We start from the raw sequence: 19,506 nt of genomic DNA, 5'->3' as shown, positions 1-19,506 counted from the left end.
AGAGGTGACTCCCGAGAACGAAGTGCTGGTGTCTGATCGCCTGTTTGGTACGTCCCCGACGAGGGCTGTCCCCAAGAAAAGTGGAGTATTGGACGTAGGAGATTGGGTACGCATTGGCAAAACCAAACGCACTTTCGACAAAGGTTACTTACCTAACTGGACAACCGAATTGTTTCGTGTCACTGGACGAGTGCCTGGCCGTCATCCTGCCATCCATAAATTGGAAGACATGAACTAAGAAGTGTTAAAAGGAACGTTTTATTTGCCCGAGTTACAACGTGTCACCAAAAAAGAAGACGACGTGTACGACATCGAATGCATTCTCGAACGCAGAACCCGTAAAGTGGGCAAACGACGTGTCAAAGAAGTCAAAGAACGTTGGAAAGGATATCCACCAAGTTTTGATTCTTGGATCGACGCTTCGTAAGTCATCAACTATAAAAAGAAGTGACCGTCATGTCCTTTTACACAGACTCAGCTACTGCTACCACTCCTTCACCCAGTTCTTCTCTGCAAGATTTACAGAAACAACCCTTGTGGGTGTGGTGTGGAGAACGTGTGCCTAAAACGCAAATCGTCTTTTTCTGCCAAATCTTTGTGGTGTATTGTGTCATCGATGCAGCCATCGCCAATTTGAGTTTGCAACAAGGAGATAAACAATTGTGGACCATTTTATTGAGCAGTTGCATCGGTTACCTGCTTCACAATCCCTCCCTGAAATTCTCCTCGAAGGGAACAACGGGAACCTTGTGCCCAGTACCAGTGCCAGTCACCAGTCCAACAACAACAACAACCCTATTTTGGGCGGAGACACTCTTCTGACTTCCAGTAACCCATCGGACAGCCAAAAAACGCTGGAATTATTATGAGTCACCAGAACCAATTTTACTTAACCTTACCCAGTGACAGGTCCATGGAGGTGTTTCCCAACAACACTTTGTGCTGTTACACGGCCAAATTACCTCAGGCCATCCAATTAGATCACAATGCCCATTGGGAAGTGGCTTTAGTGGAAATGATTCACCCGACCCAAGTCCTTAATGTCCTTCCCAATCAAAATTCTTTTACGGTGGAAGTTCATGACGAACAAATGCAACAGTACTTGGATACCCATGTCAGATATGATAAGAAAGCACCTAGTACAAAAAATCAAAGTCGACCACTTATCACTTGTTCATTCTTCCAGGCTATTATTTTAGTGGACAACATTTGGTGAGCACCATAGCCTCCAGGTTTAATGTCGTGTTTCTTAAAGCTTTGGAGAGTGTCAGAAAAAGTGTCACCCTGGAGTACCATAAAGTAGCTCTTCGCTACCTGATGAAATGTGACGAGGGTAAAATCATGTCCATTTTATTTTGTCCTGAATTGTTTGACATGTTGGGCGGGGACATGGAGATGATGATGACCATGATGAAGAAAATCGAATTACCAGTCATTTTCAACAACGATTCTTTCACCAAGTTATTTCGTTCCCCGGTAGAACTGAACCAAGGACTAAATTTGATCTTTGTGTACTCCGATGTGGTGGAGTATAACGTGGTGGGACACACCTCTGTACCGTTACTGAGTGTCATTCCTTTCAAAGTGGATTCTGCCACGAACGCTGACGAGGAAGGTGGAAACACTTATCACGTTCAACGCGAATTTGTACATCCTCACTATTTGCCTGTCAGCAAGTCTTATTTGGACACGGTCAACATTGCTATAAAAGGAGATCTGGGACAAAATATTTCATTCACCAAAGGAAAAGTCACGGTGAAACTCCATTTTCGAAAACGGTTCTCCTACGACTCGTAAGTCATGTGTCCAGTGTACCGAGGCGTTGCTCGACAGCGAGGACACGGTTTAGGAGATATGTTGAAATCAGCCTTTCGTTCGGTGGCCCCCGTGTTGAAACCGATGGTGACACGCGGATTGCACGCCTTGAAAGATGCGGCATTGACGCAAGGCAAAGAATTTCTCCGAAATGTCATCAATGACAAACAAAACCCTAAAGAAGCCTTCTTGAGGGCAGGCAAAAATGTGTTGCTGCAAACGGGCAAAGACCTTTTGGGCCGACGAGAAACACCTATAAATGCCCTGAGCTCTAGCGAATCAGGCATTCCTACTTCCCTGAAGCCACAGCAAGGACAAGGCAGAAAGAGACGACGAAGAAAACACCCTTTCACCAGACTTCACACTTCTCAAGCTAGAAAGGCAAAGAAAAGAAGAACCGTTCGAGACTTAGACGTTTTCGATTATTAAAGAAAGATTGCTATGGCTGTCAAAACGATCATCCCATACAAATTCAACACGATAAATGCCTGATGCTGAGTCAAGAAGAAAAATTGGACGAGTATCTGGAAAAAGCTTGGAGTCTCATCGAGATAGAAGACGTGTTTCATCAGTGGTATAAAGGCTTGCGTGAACATTCTTGTCCTCCATTAACGCCTCTGGAGATCCGTTGCATCGAAACTCTCGTGAACCAGGGTCCGAAGTCGGAGCTCGTACCCCTTTACTTGTCAGACATTTTCCAAGAGAAAATCCGGATCGAATTGATCACTTATCATTACCTGTGAAGAAAAAAACAACAACACAAACATGGATACCTGGGAACTTTATTATCTTTTGAACCACAGTTCGTACACTGCTTGTTGGAATCCTGTCGTATGTGTTAAAGATGAACTCCCTCATCGCAAACCTCAAAACCATCAAGCTTGTGTGATCAACACGGACGACAGTCATCTCGAGAAACCCACTGGGTAGCCGTCTACTTTCCTCATGAAGGATGTGTGGAGTATTTTGATTCGTATGGATTGCACCCTTTGGAAGACGATATCATTGACTTTATGAGAAGAAATGCTCAGAACACACGATTCAATAATGTGAAGTTACAAGGCAGAGATTCCTTCGTGTCTACACACTATTGTGTGTATTTTCTGCATCATCGCAGTCTGGGATATTCTTTAGAACATTTAGTGACTTATTTTCTTCTAGAAATGATGTGAAAGTAGATCGATGGTTTTGTGACCATTATGCTTATCTTTTGTCTTTAGCTAGGAAACGTAGTGTCCATCAATGGTCCAATGAGTTCCAACAATGGAAATCACAATTTCATTCACAACGTTGCCATCCCTGTCCAAAATAGTGTTAGTGATTTGAAAAAATGTTTGTTATTTGAAAAAATGTTTGTTAGTTAAATTGAATGGTTAATGTTGAAAACATTTGTTACTTGTTAGTGTTAAGTGATTTGAATGAAAATGTTGTATTTTGAAGAAAGAAAAAGTATCTTTGTGTTTTGTTTTGCTATTTGTATCATGATTCGTGCTCTTTGACTTCTCTCTATCCCTCACATCACACTAATTTAACGTTCCTACTCGAAAACCGTGTAGGGATGTTTTGCTTCACGTCCGCGCCACCCATTTAGTACGTATGCAAAATTCTGGGAAAGTTTGACCCCTCTCCCCTGTACACATGCGTACTTTTTACACCCCCACCTGCGTACGTAAGCGTGACGCACCCCCCGCCCCCATTCTATATAACGGCCTATATTTAATCCACGCAGAAACCATAAAGGATTAATAATATTAACGTGTTTAATAAAATATTGTCCACCGACGTCAAATGTCTGGCTGCATCAAAGAAATAAGCTGCATAACTGTAAACAGTTTGTTTAGTGTCCTCTAAAATTCAAACACCGATTGAACCCAGTCGTACAGGTTATGTATTAGACAACAAATTATTATCGAGGTTTCACCCCTTTCCCCGTTTCCTTTGCGTACGTACATTATCAGTAGACCCCCACCCCCGTATGCATTTGGGTTACCATGCGTACGTACTAAAATGACGGCCCCTAACCTCTTGTAGTAAAAGTCACCCATCGGCTACAGGCCATATAATAATAATAATAATAATAATAATAATAATAATAATAATAATAATAATGAGAACTTTGTATAGCGCCTAATCTTTAGAAACTCTAAGCGCTTTACAGCATTAGACAACACCTATAAGATAAAAAATATATAATGATATGATTACAAAAACAAACACTATGAAATCAGAAAACATTTTTTAAAAAATCTAGAGAATATTTAAGGTAGGAAACATTATTAGGTCTTTAAGTTTGTTCTTGCAGTCGAAATAAGTGAGTTTTGAGAGCACTCTTGAATGTGATCACTGTGTCTTTGTGTCTAAGGTCAGTGGGCAATTCATTCCACGTTGCTGGGCCCTGGTATGCAAAAGAACGCTGTCCATATGACTGTTTTCATAGCGGAAATAATGAGTATACGATTGTCAGAAGAGGAGCGTAAGTATCTTGCTGGTGTGTACACGTGGTTGAGGTCGGATAGGTATGTTGGACAAGAGTCCGACAGTGAAACGTAGCACAGAGAACAAATTTTGTGTTTGATTCTGGATCGAATGTACAGCTAGTGAAGGGTACAGAGCAGCGGGGAGGAGTGCTCTGATCGTGGTACTCTAAGTATGATCCGAGCAGCTGTGTTTTGAACTTTTTGAAGTTTCGGGAGCAGATATTGAGATGAACCAGACAGAATTGAGTTACAATAGTCCAGTCTTGAAAGTACTAATGAACACACAAGTGTTTTAGTGGCATCAACTGAAAGATATTTGCGAAGGGAGCTGATGCGTCTCAGCTCAAGATATGCATCCTTGCGTATGTTCATGACATGTTTGTCTAATGTGAGATTACTGTCCAAAGTAACACCTAGGTTTCGTACTGATTGTGTGAATTTAATGTTGGTGTTGCTGATATTTATTGTTTGAGGTAAAGGGTGTGAATGAGAAAGTCTTTCTGTTGTGATCAGAATGGCCTCAGTTTTATCATCATTCATCTGCAGCTTGTTACATGTCATCCATGATTTCACATCAGAAATGCACCTCTCTACACATTAGGTGGTAGCATCAACTTCAGTTGGGTGGCTAGATTTGTATATTTGGGTGTCATCAGCGTACAATTGGTGAGACACTGGATGATGATCTATGACATTTGAGAGCGACTGAGTGTACATAATGAAGAGAACAGGTCCAATAACAGACCCCTGTGGAACACCACAACATAGATCTACTGGGCTGAAGTGTATTCCATTTGCAGATACAATTTGTGTCATGTTGACCAAGTAGGACTTGAACCACAGTAAGGCTGTATCATGAATGCCAAATACATGCTGAAGATGGTGAATTAATATATCATGGTCTGTTGTTTCAAATGCTGCAGACAAATCAAGGAGGGTGAGGGCTGTAATCTTTTCGCTATTCAACGCAGAGAGAATGTCATTAATTACTTTTAGAAGAGTAGTTTCAGTACTGTAGCAAGGGCGATATGCATATTGTACGTTGCTAAAAAGACTGTTTGAATTCAGATGAGATACAAGCTGGGATAGAATAACATTTTCTAAAATTTTTTATATGAAGGGGAGATTAGAAACTGGGCGGTAGTTCTTTAAATCGTTATAGTCTAGTGTTGGTTTGTTCAGCAGAGGCTTTACAATGGCAGTTTTGAAAAATGATGGGAATTCCCCGGATGAGAGAGAGGTATTGATAACATCAGTTAGTGAAGGCAATACTGGATCTAAGCACTCAAGCAGCAGTGATGTTGGAATTGGATCAAGTTCACATGACTTTGGTGCACTCTTCATCACGATTGTAAGTACGAAATCCTTAGAGACAGGTTCAAATGCTGCTAATGGTTGCCGCTCAAATTCTGTATCCCAACTGTATGGTGTCGACGAGTCAATTGAAATTGTGGTGTCAAGCTTATCTCTAATGCTTTGCAATTTGTTACGGACGAAATTTGCAAAGATGTCAGGAAAGTCGACTTGAGAGAAGGTAGTTGGAAGTGGTGTAGATTTGTTCCTTGACATTAGCTTGTTAGTAAGTTCGAAGAGCTCTTTGCAGCTGGAACTTTCCATGATCTTAGTAGTGAAGTGGGCTGATTTCGCTGCATGGACTATATCTGTGACATTTTTCTTAGCGGCTTCATAGATTTGCTCATGAATAGTGAGTCTGGTGGAAAGCCAAAGCCTCTCAGTTTTACGGCGGTCTCTTTTAGCAGTGCGAAGCTGGTCCTTAACACTGCTATACTATGGAGAACACTTTTGAATTGATACTCTGCACTTGGTAGCTGGGGCATGTTTGTCAAGCAATAAACGCAGGCAGTTATCGAGTTGTTCTGCGGTAGGAGGTAAGCAAGTTGTTAGGTTAGCTTGGATGTCGTGCATTAGTTTGGTTCTATTTATCATACGGAGGTTTCTCTTAGTAGCAGATAAAGGTGGAGGGTTAGGGACTGATACGTCAAGATGGCATATAATGCAGAGGTGATCTGATGCAAGGTCATGGGATACCAGGGAGGACCGTATAATCATCAGGTCTATGAAGAATCCAGTCTAAAATGTGATCATGTTTATGGGTGGGTTGGTTAGCTGACTGTTTGAGGTTGAAAACATTAATGGAATCTATGAGTTTTCATGTATTTGGGTTTCCGGGAAAGTCAAAGTGAAAGTTGAAATCTCCAAGAATAATCAGGTTGCCACCTATCGATTTTCCATAGTCCAGGAGATTCGGAAACTGTTCCAAAAAGAGAGAGTCAGCCATCTTGTTTTTTCTACTAGGATGAGGGCGGTATAGGCAGAAAAAATGGACTGACCTTTGCTCCAGTGTGAGTGTGGTTTGGATTAGTTCAAACGATGTGAGGTCGAAATTGTATGTTGTGGTGTGGTTAAGACGCTTGATCATGGAGTTCTTTGTGATGACAGCAATTCCACCTCCGCAAGAATTACGGGGGAACGACTTGATGGAGTAACCAGTGGGTGTTAGATCCGCACACTTGGGCTGATCGCCTGATGTTTTTATCCATGTTTCTGTCAGGAAAAAGACGTAAATATTCTGGTCGTTGATACAAATTAACTATTTCTGTGCGCTTTTCCGGTGGTCATACTGACTTGGCATTGATCAATGCAATACGCAGAGGTATCTCTTGGATAGTTGACACAAAGGTTTACGAATTCATAGGGATTTGAATTAGGTTATCTAAATTAACGGTCAATTTGTTTTTAAATTGTGGAGCTGAAATAAGAGAGATGACTGGATTTCTTCTTCCTGTTCTATGCCGGCCAGCTTTGAAACAACGTTTCTTTTTTCGCTTCTGTTTACATTTAGGTAATGTTGAATGTAGTCCCAGTTCGTTTAGTCTAGAGCACAATGTAGCGTGGAGTGCGAAGGAGTGATAGTAGTGAAGTGGGCCACCCTAGCGACAATGGGAATTAGCATTACAAAACCCCTTGGGCCACTCTAGCGACAATGGAAATTTAACATGGAGAAAAATCGTGGGCCACTCTAGCGACAATGGGAAATTAACATGGGGAATAGAGTTTGGGCTTATCTAGCGACAAGGGAAATTAACATGGGGAATAGAGTTTGGGCTTGTCTAGGGACAAGGGGAATGGAACAGGGGACTATAGTGTGGGTCTGTCTAGGGACAATGGGAAATTTAACATGGGGAATAGATCGTGGGACTGTCTAGGGACAATGGGAAATTTAACATTACGGAAACCCCTGGGGGATATAGCCTCAAGGGAATTTAACATATGGAAATTGAACATGGTGGATCTGTATAGCGTCAAGGGGAATTGAACATGGTGGGACTATCTAGGGACAATGATGGTAGAGGGTCAAACACAATAGAGACAGAAACATACATACACTAGTACAAGCGTAGGATTTATATATAAAGCATTACCAAGACCTGAAATCTTGCTGGGGTGTTCAAAAATTTGCATAATTGTAATGATGCTATAAATAGCTATAATCAAGGAAATGCTCAACGACAAAATGGATGTGACTAAAAGTAACGTTAAAATGACGAAATTGTCCCAGAATTTAAAGGAAAATAAACATATCCCCGAAAATTAAGTTACAATGGTTTAGACTAAAATGGATAAAATTAGTAACTACTTACAATATCAACTTCTGTGACGATCGTGGATAAATACCTATGTATCTATAATCAGCTGAAATTCCTATGAAATCCCACTATCTATTTATAGCTCCAACTTGTGGGTTTTTCCTTTGGAAAATCCCACTATCTTTTTATAGCCTCAGCTTGAGTGACGTTCCTGTTTATGAATTCTAGTATATATGTATAGCTACAAAATGTGGAAATCCCCAAGTCGATATTTATAGTCTCAAAATTTCCAGCGTCAGTGACGTCACTGTACTGAACACTAGGGGATAAATGGCAACAGTGTTGCAAGTGGCTGACCTGAATACGCGCTACTGTAGGTAGGTAGGTAGAGTATATCTGATAGGGATAAAGTGAGTTTTATAGGGACAAACAGAGATCAATACACACACACACACACACACACACACACACACAACATACGCGCACAGACACACTCACACACACACACGCACACACACACACACACACACACACACACACACACAGAGGGAAGAGGAAAAAACAAACCCCAAATATACTATCCACACTCGGGAAGAAGAGAAAAAAACAACCAAATATACGATCTACACAACGTACGCTAACACACACACACACCACACACACACACACACACACACACACACACACACACATACACACACACGCGCGCACACCACAGAGGGAAGAAGAATAAAACCATTATACACTATCCACACGGAGTGAAGAAATAACCCTTTATATATACTATCAACAGAGAGTGAAGAAAATAACCCATTATATTCCATCAACACAGAGTGAAGAAGAAAAAGTTTTTTGAAAGCACCTAAGCGCTCACCTGCAATGACCAACTCTGCCAAACACCTACACCCCACCCCACCCCCACTCCCAACACTACAAAACCCATTTAACCCGTTATTTTATGGCATCAGTGTGTGCTTTAGGAAACATCAAGACACAAAAATGATGGATGAATAGACTGACTATTGTTTACGAACTTTCATGCCTAAAGAGCGTGCGTGAAGGAAAACATCCTTCCATTTCAATTCTAACTAAAACATGATCCAGAGGGATAGAGAGAGGTGAAAGAGCACAATTTCATAAAGTGTGAGTAAAAACAAAACACGCCATCCTTATTATACAATGTCAAGACCAAGAGACACTTACGTTTTCTTTCTGGTCTATTCTCTTTTAGAAGGTAGTATGAAATTTCACATCAGGGCCAACGCATCGGCTCACATTGTCAATTTTTCCATTACCATGTCTTTACTGGCACAAGTTCTTCATCATCTTCAATTTCTTCTTCTTCTTCTTCTGAATCCCTCTTTTCTGTTTCGTCTTGTTTTTTGTTTCTTCTCTTTTCTCGTAGGGCACTCTGAATTCCAGTGTCCTTTCCCCTGACAACGATATTAGGTATCTTGACTTTTGTCTCTCTTTCTTAGACGAAGCAGGTATTTTGGAGACAAATACCCATTTACCTTTGCAGATATAGCAAACTTCATTAGCACACACTTTCGTATGACTCTCATCAAATCAACGACCAAAAGAGTAAGTTTTGTTGCCACTTTCGCCTGTGAATTATGCTTTCGTATGACTTTTAGCAAATATTTGACCAGCAGGTCGATCTGTGCTGACTCTTCCATCTTCTTGATCGTTTGAGAGCGGAATGAATACTCTGACGCTAAGACACTCTCCTTATATACAGGGACCTGCTGCGTATGAAACCTAGTCAAATGTAATTTTGCAATAAGATGAAACGATTTCATTGAGGAAGTAAAAGGCAATGATGTACGGTATCGCCTCACACAAAACCTGAAGTGTTAGCTCAGATCCGTGTCAGCGATTTCGAAGACGACATAACTGAGCTTTCATCAATGCTCTCCATTTTTGCCACAAAACCACGAGTCCTGATTCACGCCAAAAGAAATTTCGTTCGGTCCATAAAAAATAGTATCACATCTGAGAAACGCAAAAACGAACTTCCAGAAAACTGAGAACGACGGCGTACACCTACAACGTGAAATGTATGAGTTCAAGTAGTGCGTAAAACTTAGTCAAATTAAATTTTTATAGTCAAGACGAAACGATCTCTTTTCGAACAAGAAAGCAGACACAAGCGACAATGGCAATCCGTGTCACACAACACTTTTCAAAATGTATATGATCAGAGGTTTGTTCTAGCGATCTGCACGGTTAAATTAAATGTTGATGTATTTTGCAATAAGACGGACACAGTTTCCATGGGATCGCCCATGGTACGATTGTTCGTGCATTAGTTTAATTTTTAAAAATATTTTTTATATAAATCGCCTATAGGATAGACCCAGTAAAGCATGGCCATTCTCGTCACTGTGTGAATAGCTACTCAAGTCAATTCGAAGTGAACGCGGTAAGAAAATAAGTATAGCCAATGAAATGGCTTACAACGGGTGATGCATTGTTTTGTTCTAGGACTGTGTGGCATAATAATCCCTATGTTCTTGCGTTGTTACCATTACAGTGCAGACAGACTGAAATGTGAACTTACAAGCCCTCTTTGTGTGTGTTGTACCATTTCTTCTTACCACATCAAAATACTGAGCGTCACAGTATTGGTTCGCGTTTTCAAGCTGACCATTTTTTTTATATCTCACTTAAACATTTTAACATAAACACTCACACTCACATCGGTAGAGTCAGAACAGATGTGTTACAGTATTGAGGGGCATGTTATCTTTTTTTTCAAACTAATAAATTTTGGGTTTGTATGAAGTAAAGAACCGAAAGTACAGTGAAACTTAAGGATGATGACCCAATCTGTCTGTCTATTGATGCGTGTATTTACTTAAGAAGAAATATGACCTCTAAAACACAAAGAGATACGGCAAGCATGATTAGAATGAACCTAACGATGTTTTCCTTCACGCCCGTGTAATTTAGAGCTTCAATCCTCTTTGAAGACAAACTTGGTCTCCTTTTGTAGGGCTTGAAATAATAAAAAACCTGAAAAAATCTTAAGCACTTTGCTATAGATAATTTCATCAACAGACTAAACAACATAAATACCGTTACAACACTAGAAAGCCTTAAATCTTCTATCAAAAAGAAATGCATCAAAAAATTAAAGATTAACCATAACTAACCAATGAAACCGAATTTAACAAAGGCAGTGACATGTGAAGAAATGGCTCTCACTTTGGAAAGGTAGGTGAATGTACTCTGTCATGCACCATCAACTTGAAAAAAAATTATAAACAGAGAGAAACCTGAATTCAAAATTCAGCTGTTTTTTCTTCAAAATTGTTTCGTTTCTTTTTTCTTTTTTTTGGAACAAATCTAAGCACTAATATAGAGTGGAAAAGGGAAAATGCACATACAAGCTTTGATATTTCTGAAAAAATGAGGGGATATTCCTAACGTTCATAACCACCTATATATGCTTGGACTTGTCTGTGACTTAGCCACAAAACAAGATGTACATATTTCTGGTCAAGCTGCAAGTGTGTGCGTGTTTTTGAAAATGGTAAAAATGGGATATACAATTTTCTCGTGACACTTATAAAGTGAAGAGTCTGTGCAAGTGTCAAAAGCCAAAGTCATATAAGTTTTGTATTTTGTACGGCTTGTAAAGATTTCCACTTTAGAAAATGTGAAGTATCACAAGTTATTATCACAAACAGAAGTAGAACATAGGGGCTTGCAAGAAAGAAAATAACCCAGACAGTTGGTGTCATCAAGAGTGCTAGAGACGGTACCCGAACTTGCTTGCTTGCTTACTTGAATTACAGTGATTTTCGCTCTAATGGAGCATATATCACTGGTTTAATAACGCACCGCGTGATTTATAATTACTCCTGGGGAAGGAAAGAGAGCCTCATCCCCCAGGCTTTTGTGTACTCACAGACTACTTTTAAATTTAGCCACTCAGGTGTAGGACTAACTAGTCCTTAACAACCTGGCTGAAAGGCTTTAAACATGAGTGGGAATAGTCTCACCACACACTCATTTTTCTGTCCGAGCGTGGTAAAGGAGGGAAAAGGTGCTCAGCAAGACAGCCATGGGTGTTAAGTACTCAACAAAACGCTAGCCCGTACTTATTTCAAATCAAGTCGTGTCACCAAAAAAGACGATGTGTACGACATCAAAGGCATTGTCAAACGCAGAAACCGTAAAGTGGGCAAACGACGTGTCAAAGAAGTCAAAGTACGTTGGAAAGGATATCCACCCAGTTTTGATTCTTGCATCGACGCTTCGCACTATAAAAAGAAGTGACCATCATGCCCTTTCACACAGATTCAGCTACTGCGATCACTCCTTCACCCAATTCTTCTCTGCAAGATTTACAAACACAACCCTTGTGGGTGTGGTATGGAAAACGTGTGCCTAAAACGCAAATCGTCTTTTTCTGCCAAACCTTCGTGGTGTATTGTGTCATCGGTGCATCCATTGCCAAATTGAGTTTGCAACAAGGAGACAAACACTTGTGGACCATTGTATTGAGCAGTTACATCGGTTACCTGCTTCCTAATCCCTCCCTGAAATTCTCCTCGAACGGGAACCACGGGAACCTAGTGTCCAGTGCCAGTGCCAGTCACCAGTCGAATAACAACAACCACAACAACAACAACAACCCGATTTTGGGCGGAGACACTCCTCTAACTTCCAGTAACGCCTCGGAGAGCCACAAAACTCTGGAATTATGAGCATTAACAACCAATTTTACTTAACCTTACCCAGTGACAGTTCCATGGAGGTGTTTCCCAAGAACACGTTGTGCTGTTACACGGTCAAATTACCTCAGACCATCCAGTTAGATCACGAAGCCCATTGGGAAGAGGCTTTAGTGGAAAGCATTCACACAACACAAATCAAAAACATCACCGAAAAGCAAAGCACTTTCGAGGTGGAAATCCGGAATGCCCAATTGGAGGAAGAAATCAACAAAATCGGGTTTTTAGGGGACACAAGACCAGCCAGCAATCCAGCCTTCATTATCTACACCTTGAAAATTCCTTCAGGTTATTATTTTAGTGGTGAACATTTGGTGGACACTATTGCGGACAGGTTCAACGTAGCCTTTGGCAAAGCACTGAACAGAGCCAAAAAAAGTCTGAAGATTGAGTACCATAAAGTGGCTCATCGTCTCGTGATCAAATTTCAAGATACGGACACAGTGTCCCTCAGGTTCAATGGTAGTTTGTTTGAAATTTTGGGTGGACATGCAGAAATGGTCGCAAACAATATGAGCCCCAAGATCAAAAGTAATATGGATTTTTACAGAGCCTTTGGAAACCCGGTAGAACTGAACCAAGGACTTAATTTGATCTTTGTGTATTCCGATGTGGTGGAGTACAACGTAGTGGGCCACACCTCTCTTCCGTTACTGCGTGTCATTCCTTTCAAAGTGGATAGTACCACAAACAATGACCAGGAAGGTGCAAACACCTATCACGTACACCGTGAATTTGTACATCCTCACTATTTGCCCGTCAGTAAGTCGTATTTAGACACTGTCAACATTGCTATAAAAGGAGATCTGGGACAAAATATTCCATTCTCCAAAGGGAAAGTTACAGTGAAACTCCATTTTCGAAAACGGTTCTCTAACGAATTGTAAGTCAAGACAGCGAAGAGGGACATTTTCACCCTATAAAATCCGGCCAGATGCGTGTGGAATTTCAGTTTGCAGAAAATCTACGCGCAGATAATACGGTGAACGTCATCCTGTATGCTGAATTGGACAATACGATATTAACCAACAGTTTGAGAGAAGTCATTCCAGACTATTAGAAGTCATGGAAGACTTTTATCAATGTTTGTATAGTAGGGATTCTTTGGACATGGAATGTGAAGATCCTGAGGAAGGAGAACCCCAAGACAAAGACGAAGAAGTCATCATGATGAAGTCTAGATGGCCAGAACAAGAATCACATTTAGTTTCCTGTTATGCTATAGTCTTGACAGGAAAAAAAATAAGGAATTGATCAAAAAGATTGCTATGGATGTCATAACGATCATCCCAGTGAAATTCAACACGATAAATGCCTGATGCTGAGTCAAGAAGAAAAATTGGATGAATATCTGGACGAAGCTTGGAGTCTCATCTCGGAAGAAGACGTGTTACAACAGTGGTATAAAGGCTTGCGTGAACATTATTGTCCTCCATTAATAACTCAAGAGATCCATCGCGTCGAAGCTCTGTTGGATCAGAGTGAGGAGACAAGGTGAAGAAACGGTTACTTGTCAGACATTTTCAAGCAAAAAGTCAGGATCGAATTGATGACTTATCATTACCTGTGAAGAAGAAAACAAAACAAAAAATGGATACCTGAGAACTTTATTACCTTTTGAACCACAGTTTGTACACTGCTTCTTGGAATCCTGTCGTCTGTGCTAAAGATGAACCCCCTCATTGCACACCTCAAAACCATCAAGCTTATGTGATCAACACGGACGACAGTCATCTCCCAGGAACCCACTGGGTAGCCGTCTACTTTCCTCAAGAAGGATGTGTGGAATATTTTGATTCCTATGGACTGCCCCCTTTGGAAGACGATATCATTGACTTTATGAGAAGAAATGCTCAGACCACACGATTCAATAATGTGAAATAACAAGGCACATATTCCTTGGTGTGTGGACAGTACTGTGTGTATTTTCTTCATCATTGCAGCCTGGGCTATTCTTTAGAACATTTAGTGACTCATTTTGATCCTCGTCATTCTTCTAGAAACGATGTGAAAGTAGATCGATGGTTTTGTGACCAGTATGCTTATCTTTTGTCTCTAACTAGGAAACGTAGTGTCCATCAATGGCCTAATGACTTCCAACAGTGGAAATCACAATTTCATTCACAACGTTGTCAGCCCTGTTTAAAGTAGAGTGTGAATTGAAAAAAAAATGTTTGGTATTTGAAAAAAATGTTTGATGTTATAGTGTTGGATTATTGTTAAAAAAATGTTAGAGTTGTTTGTTAGTATGAATAAAAAAATGTTGTGTTTTGAAGAAAAAAATGCCTTTGTGGTTTGTTTGGCTATAGGAATGTTGATTCATGCTCTTTGACTTCTCTCTATCCCTCCCATAACACTATTTGAACGTTCCGGCTAGAAAACCGTGTAGTAATGTTTTCCTTCACATCCGCGCTTTGACTTTAAGAACCGGGGAAGTTTCCAGTCTGCCCATCCATTGTTAACTCATCCTCCTACGAAGATGTGCTCCAAACTAGCTAAGCTAAACGAAGCCTACGTGAATTTGCATAGGGTCAGACACAGTCTGATACCGAAGCCAGAAGAGATAGAAAATGTGAGAATGCTAAAAGTCACTGAAGACCTGAAAGAAGAGCTCTTCAAGGAGGAATTCAAGAAGGAGAAAGAAGAATGGATGGAGAAGTACAGACTTCATAAACAGCAGAGAGAGCAGCAACAGCAGCAGCATGAACCTGACAGAGGCTTTGTCAACAGTTGTATCGACATCAAAGAGTTTTTCTTCTCTTTTCCGAAGAAGCAGACCTTATCCTGTGAGAAAGCCTGTCGTCAGAGGAGGTCGCCATCTTATAACCTAAGCGACCGCCATAGCTTCAAGTTCCAAAAAAAATATTCAGGGCTACCCCATACTCTCGAAAAGAAATAACATTCCATTGCCTATGATATGTTAGTGAGTTAGAAGAAAAAATACAGAAGTGAGTCTATCAGCACATGATTTCTTTATGTTGGTTAGAAAGTGCGACTCTAAGTCCTTCGTTTCCGTCGCTTATCAAAATTTTAAAAATAGTAATGTTCTGTAAAAAAGTGAGTGAGTGTTTCTTTTAGGTTTGTGCGTTTTTTTTGTGGGTGATAATATGGATAATGTAAGTTCGGGTACAACGAAATTAAAAGAATTAGGCCCAGAACTCGGTGTGGAGGGAAGAAATATACGCAACAGTAGCGGGAGCAAGAAATGCAGACCTAGCCAGTTAGCACTCCACCCACCTCGAGAACACAAATAACATCTAGTCAACATCCGACTATACCTAACAAACAACCTGCCCCGGAAAGAGTGGTGGCAAAACAAAGGGCCAATTATGTTAGACAAACGGTATGGCAAACTCAAATGTAATTATCGGAGGCACTACGTTCTTTTCTGGGGCCCCGAGTGGCCGAGTGGTCTAAAGCGCTCTCCGTTACGGATCACTGTCATCTCACCTTTGTCTGCGTGGGTTCGAGTCTCGGATTCGGCTAATATGGGTATGTGAGAAAGCGTGCCAGTAGCTTCTCGTGGGTCGGTGGTTCTTTCCGGGTTTTTCCCGGGTTCTTCCTCCACCATTAATACTGGCCGCCATGTATAGCCTATCGCGTGCTGAAAAATGGCGTTAAATCCTACAACAACAACAACGTTCTTTTCTCACTCCGATACTACAGGCAATCTCAGCTGAAAGAACAACCACAGCAACAATAACAGCGACAGACACCATAACAGCGGATTTGAAACTATCTACCTCAACTAAAGAATTAGTATCAGAACCAGAAGAGGAAATTGAGGCGATTGAGGAGGAGGAGGAGGGGGACGCTGACACTCGTTGAGAAGTACACCGAAATGGGACTAGATCAAGCATTGTATGACGTCAACAAAGCAGGGTAGTTTATTAGAGCCATACAATACGTTGCCTACAAATCTCTAGACACCTTTAAACCAAGACCTTCTCAATGGGGATTAGGGTCAGAGTTCTTCCCCAATTCTACAGACAAACCTACACTGGATACCCCCTCAGTCAACTGGTAGAAGCCGCTGCTTACATTGCCGCCCATCATGGCTACGCATTTCCTGATATCAAGAATCATGAGACTAGGAGTGCGGGAAAGAACGTGAAAGCAAAAGAGAGACGTGTTACCTTCTAACAGAAAAAACAGCCTTTTTTAGGGCTCCAAAAGATTGCTTTTTATTAACTAGGGAACCATATTTGGCTTGGTATCCCTCCTTGACTAAACTATTCTCGAAACAAACTTGACCCATTGGAACACCGCAACAAACTTAACTTTTTAAACCTAACAGTGACCAAACTGGTATATGTCGCTTAGACATAATAATTTAAATAAGATCAGTATGGCTATTTTTATGTACACTAAGTACTAATATTAGATAGATATGTTAGGAAGTAGAAAATTTAACAGAATCGTTAGATTTGAACTAATTGCACAAGTGGTTAACACATTATTGGTACTTTTTACTGTCCATTAGCAAAAACGGGACTTGATTTGAAATAAGTACGGGCTAGCGTTTTGTTGAGTACTTAACACCCATGGCTGTCTTGCTGAGCACCTTTTCCCTCCTTTACCACGCTCGGACAGAAAAATGAGTGTGTGGTGAGACTATTCCCACTCATGTTTAAAGCCTTTCAGCCAGGTTGTTAAGGACTAGTTAGTCCTACACCTGAGTGGCTAAATTTAAAAGTAGTCTGTGAGTACATAAAAGCCTGGGGGATGAGGCTCTCTTTCCTTCCCCAGGAGTAATTAAAAATCACGCGGTGCGTTATTAAACCAGTGATATATGCTCCATTAGAGCGAAAATCACTGTAATTCAAGTAAGCAAGCAAGCAAGTTCGGGTACCGTCTCTAACACTCTTGATGACACCAACTGTCTGGGTTATTTTCTTTCTTGCAAGCCCCTATGTTCTACTTCTGTTTGTGATAATAACTTGTGATACTTCACATTTTCTAAAGTGGAAATCTTTACAAGCCGTACAAAATACAAAACTTATATGACTTTGGCTTTTGACACTTGCACAGACTCTTCACTTTATAAGTGTCACGAGAAAATTGTATATCCCATTTTTACCATTTTCAAAAACACGCACACACTTGCAGCTTGACCAGAAATATGTACATCTTGTTTTGTGGCTAAGTCACAGACAAGTCCAATCATATATAGGTGGTTATGAACGTTAGGAATATCCCCTCATTTTTACAGAAATATCAAAGCTTGTATGTACATTTTCCCTTTTCCACTATATATTAGTGCTTAGATTTGTTCCAAAAAAAAAAGAAAAAAGAAACGAAACAATTTTGAAGAAAAAACAGCTGAATTTTGAATTCAGGTTTCTCTCTGTTTATAATTTTTTTTCAAGTTGATGGTGCATGACAGAGTACATTCGCCTACCTTTCCAAACTGAGAGCCATTTCTTCACATGTCACTGCCTTTGTTAAATTCGGTTTCATTGGTTAGTTATGGTTAATCTTTAATTTTTTGATGCATTTCTTTTTGATAGAAGATTTAAGGCTTTCTAGTGTTGTAACGGTATTTATGTTGTTTAGTCTGTTGATGAAATTATCTATAGCAAAGTGCTTAAGATTTTTTCAGGTTTTTTATTATTTCAAGCCCTACAAAAGGAGACCAAGTTTGTCTTCAAAGAGGATTGAAGCTCTAAATTACACGGGCGTGAAGGAAAACATCGTTAGGTTCATTCTAATCATGCTTGCCGTATCTCTTTGTGTTTTAGAGGTCATATTTCTTCTTAAGTAAATACACGCATCAATAGACAGACAGATTGGGTCATCATCCTTAAGTTTCACTGTACTTTCGGTTCTTTACTTCATACAAACCCAAAATTTATTAGTTTGAAAAAAAGATAACATGCCCCTCAATACTGTAACACATCTGTTCTGACTCTACCAATGTGAGTGTGAGTGTTTATGTTAAAATGTTTAAGTGAGATATAAAAAAAATGGTCAGCTTGAAAACGCGAACCAATACTGTGACGCTCAGTATTTTGATGTGGTAAGAAGAAATGGTACAACACACACAAAGAGGGCTTGTAAGTTCACATTTCAGTCTGTCTGCACTGTAATGGTAACAACGCAAGAACATAGGGATTATTATGCCACACAGTCCTAGAACAAAACAATGCATCACCCGTTGTAAGCCATTTCATTGGCTATACTTATTTTCTTACCGCGTTCACTTCGAATTGACTTGAGTAGCTATTCACACAGTGACGAGAATGGCCATGCTTTACTGGGTCTATCCTATAGGCGATTTATATAAAAAATATTTTTAAAAATTAAACTAATGCACGAACAATCGTACCATGGGCGATCCCATGGAAACTGTGTCCGTCTTATTGCAAAATACATCAACATTTAATTTAACCGTGCAGATCGCTAGAACAAACCTCTGATCATATACATTTTGAAAAGTGTTGTGTGACACGGATTGCCATTGTCGCTTGTGTCTGCTTTCTTGTTCGAAAAGAGATCGTTTCGTCTTGACTACAAAAATTTAATTTGACTAAGTTTTACGCACTACTTGAACTCATACATTTCACGTTGTAGGTGTACGCCGTCGTTCTCAGTTTTCTGGAAGTTCGTTTTTGCGTTTCTCAGATGTGATACTATTTTTTATGGACCGAACGAAATTTCTTTTGGCGTGAATCAGGACTCGTGGTTTTGTGGCAAAAATGGAGAGCATTGATGAAAGCTCAGTTATGTCGTCTTCGAAATCGCTGACACGGATCTGAGCTAACACTTCAGGTTTTGTGTGAGGCGATACCGTACATCATTGCCTTTTACTTCCTCAATGAAATCGTTTCATCTTATTGCAAAATTACATTTGACTAGGTT

The sequence above is a fragment of the Sinohyriopsis cumingii genome, chromosome 8, assembly GCF_028554795.1.
Source record: "Sinohyriopsis cumingii isolate HCF-2022 chromosome 8, ASM2855479v2, whole genome shotgun sequence".
Taxonomy (NCBI): Eukaryota; Metazoa; Mollusca; class Bivalvia; order Unionida; family Unionidae; genus Sinohyriopsis; species Sinohyriopsis cumingii.
The sequence above is the reverse complement of the archived record's forward strand: the minus strand, read 5'-3'. Positions refer to the sequence as shown.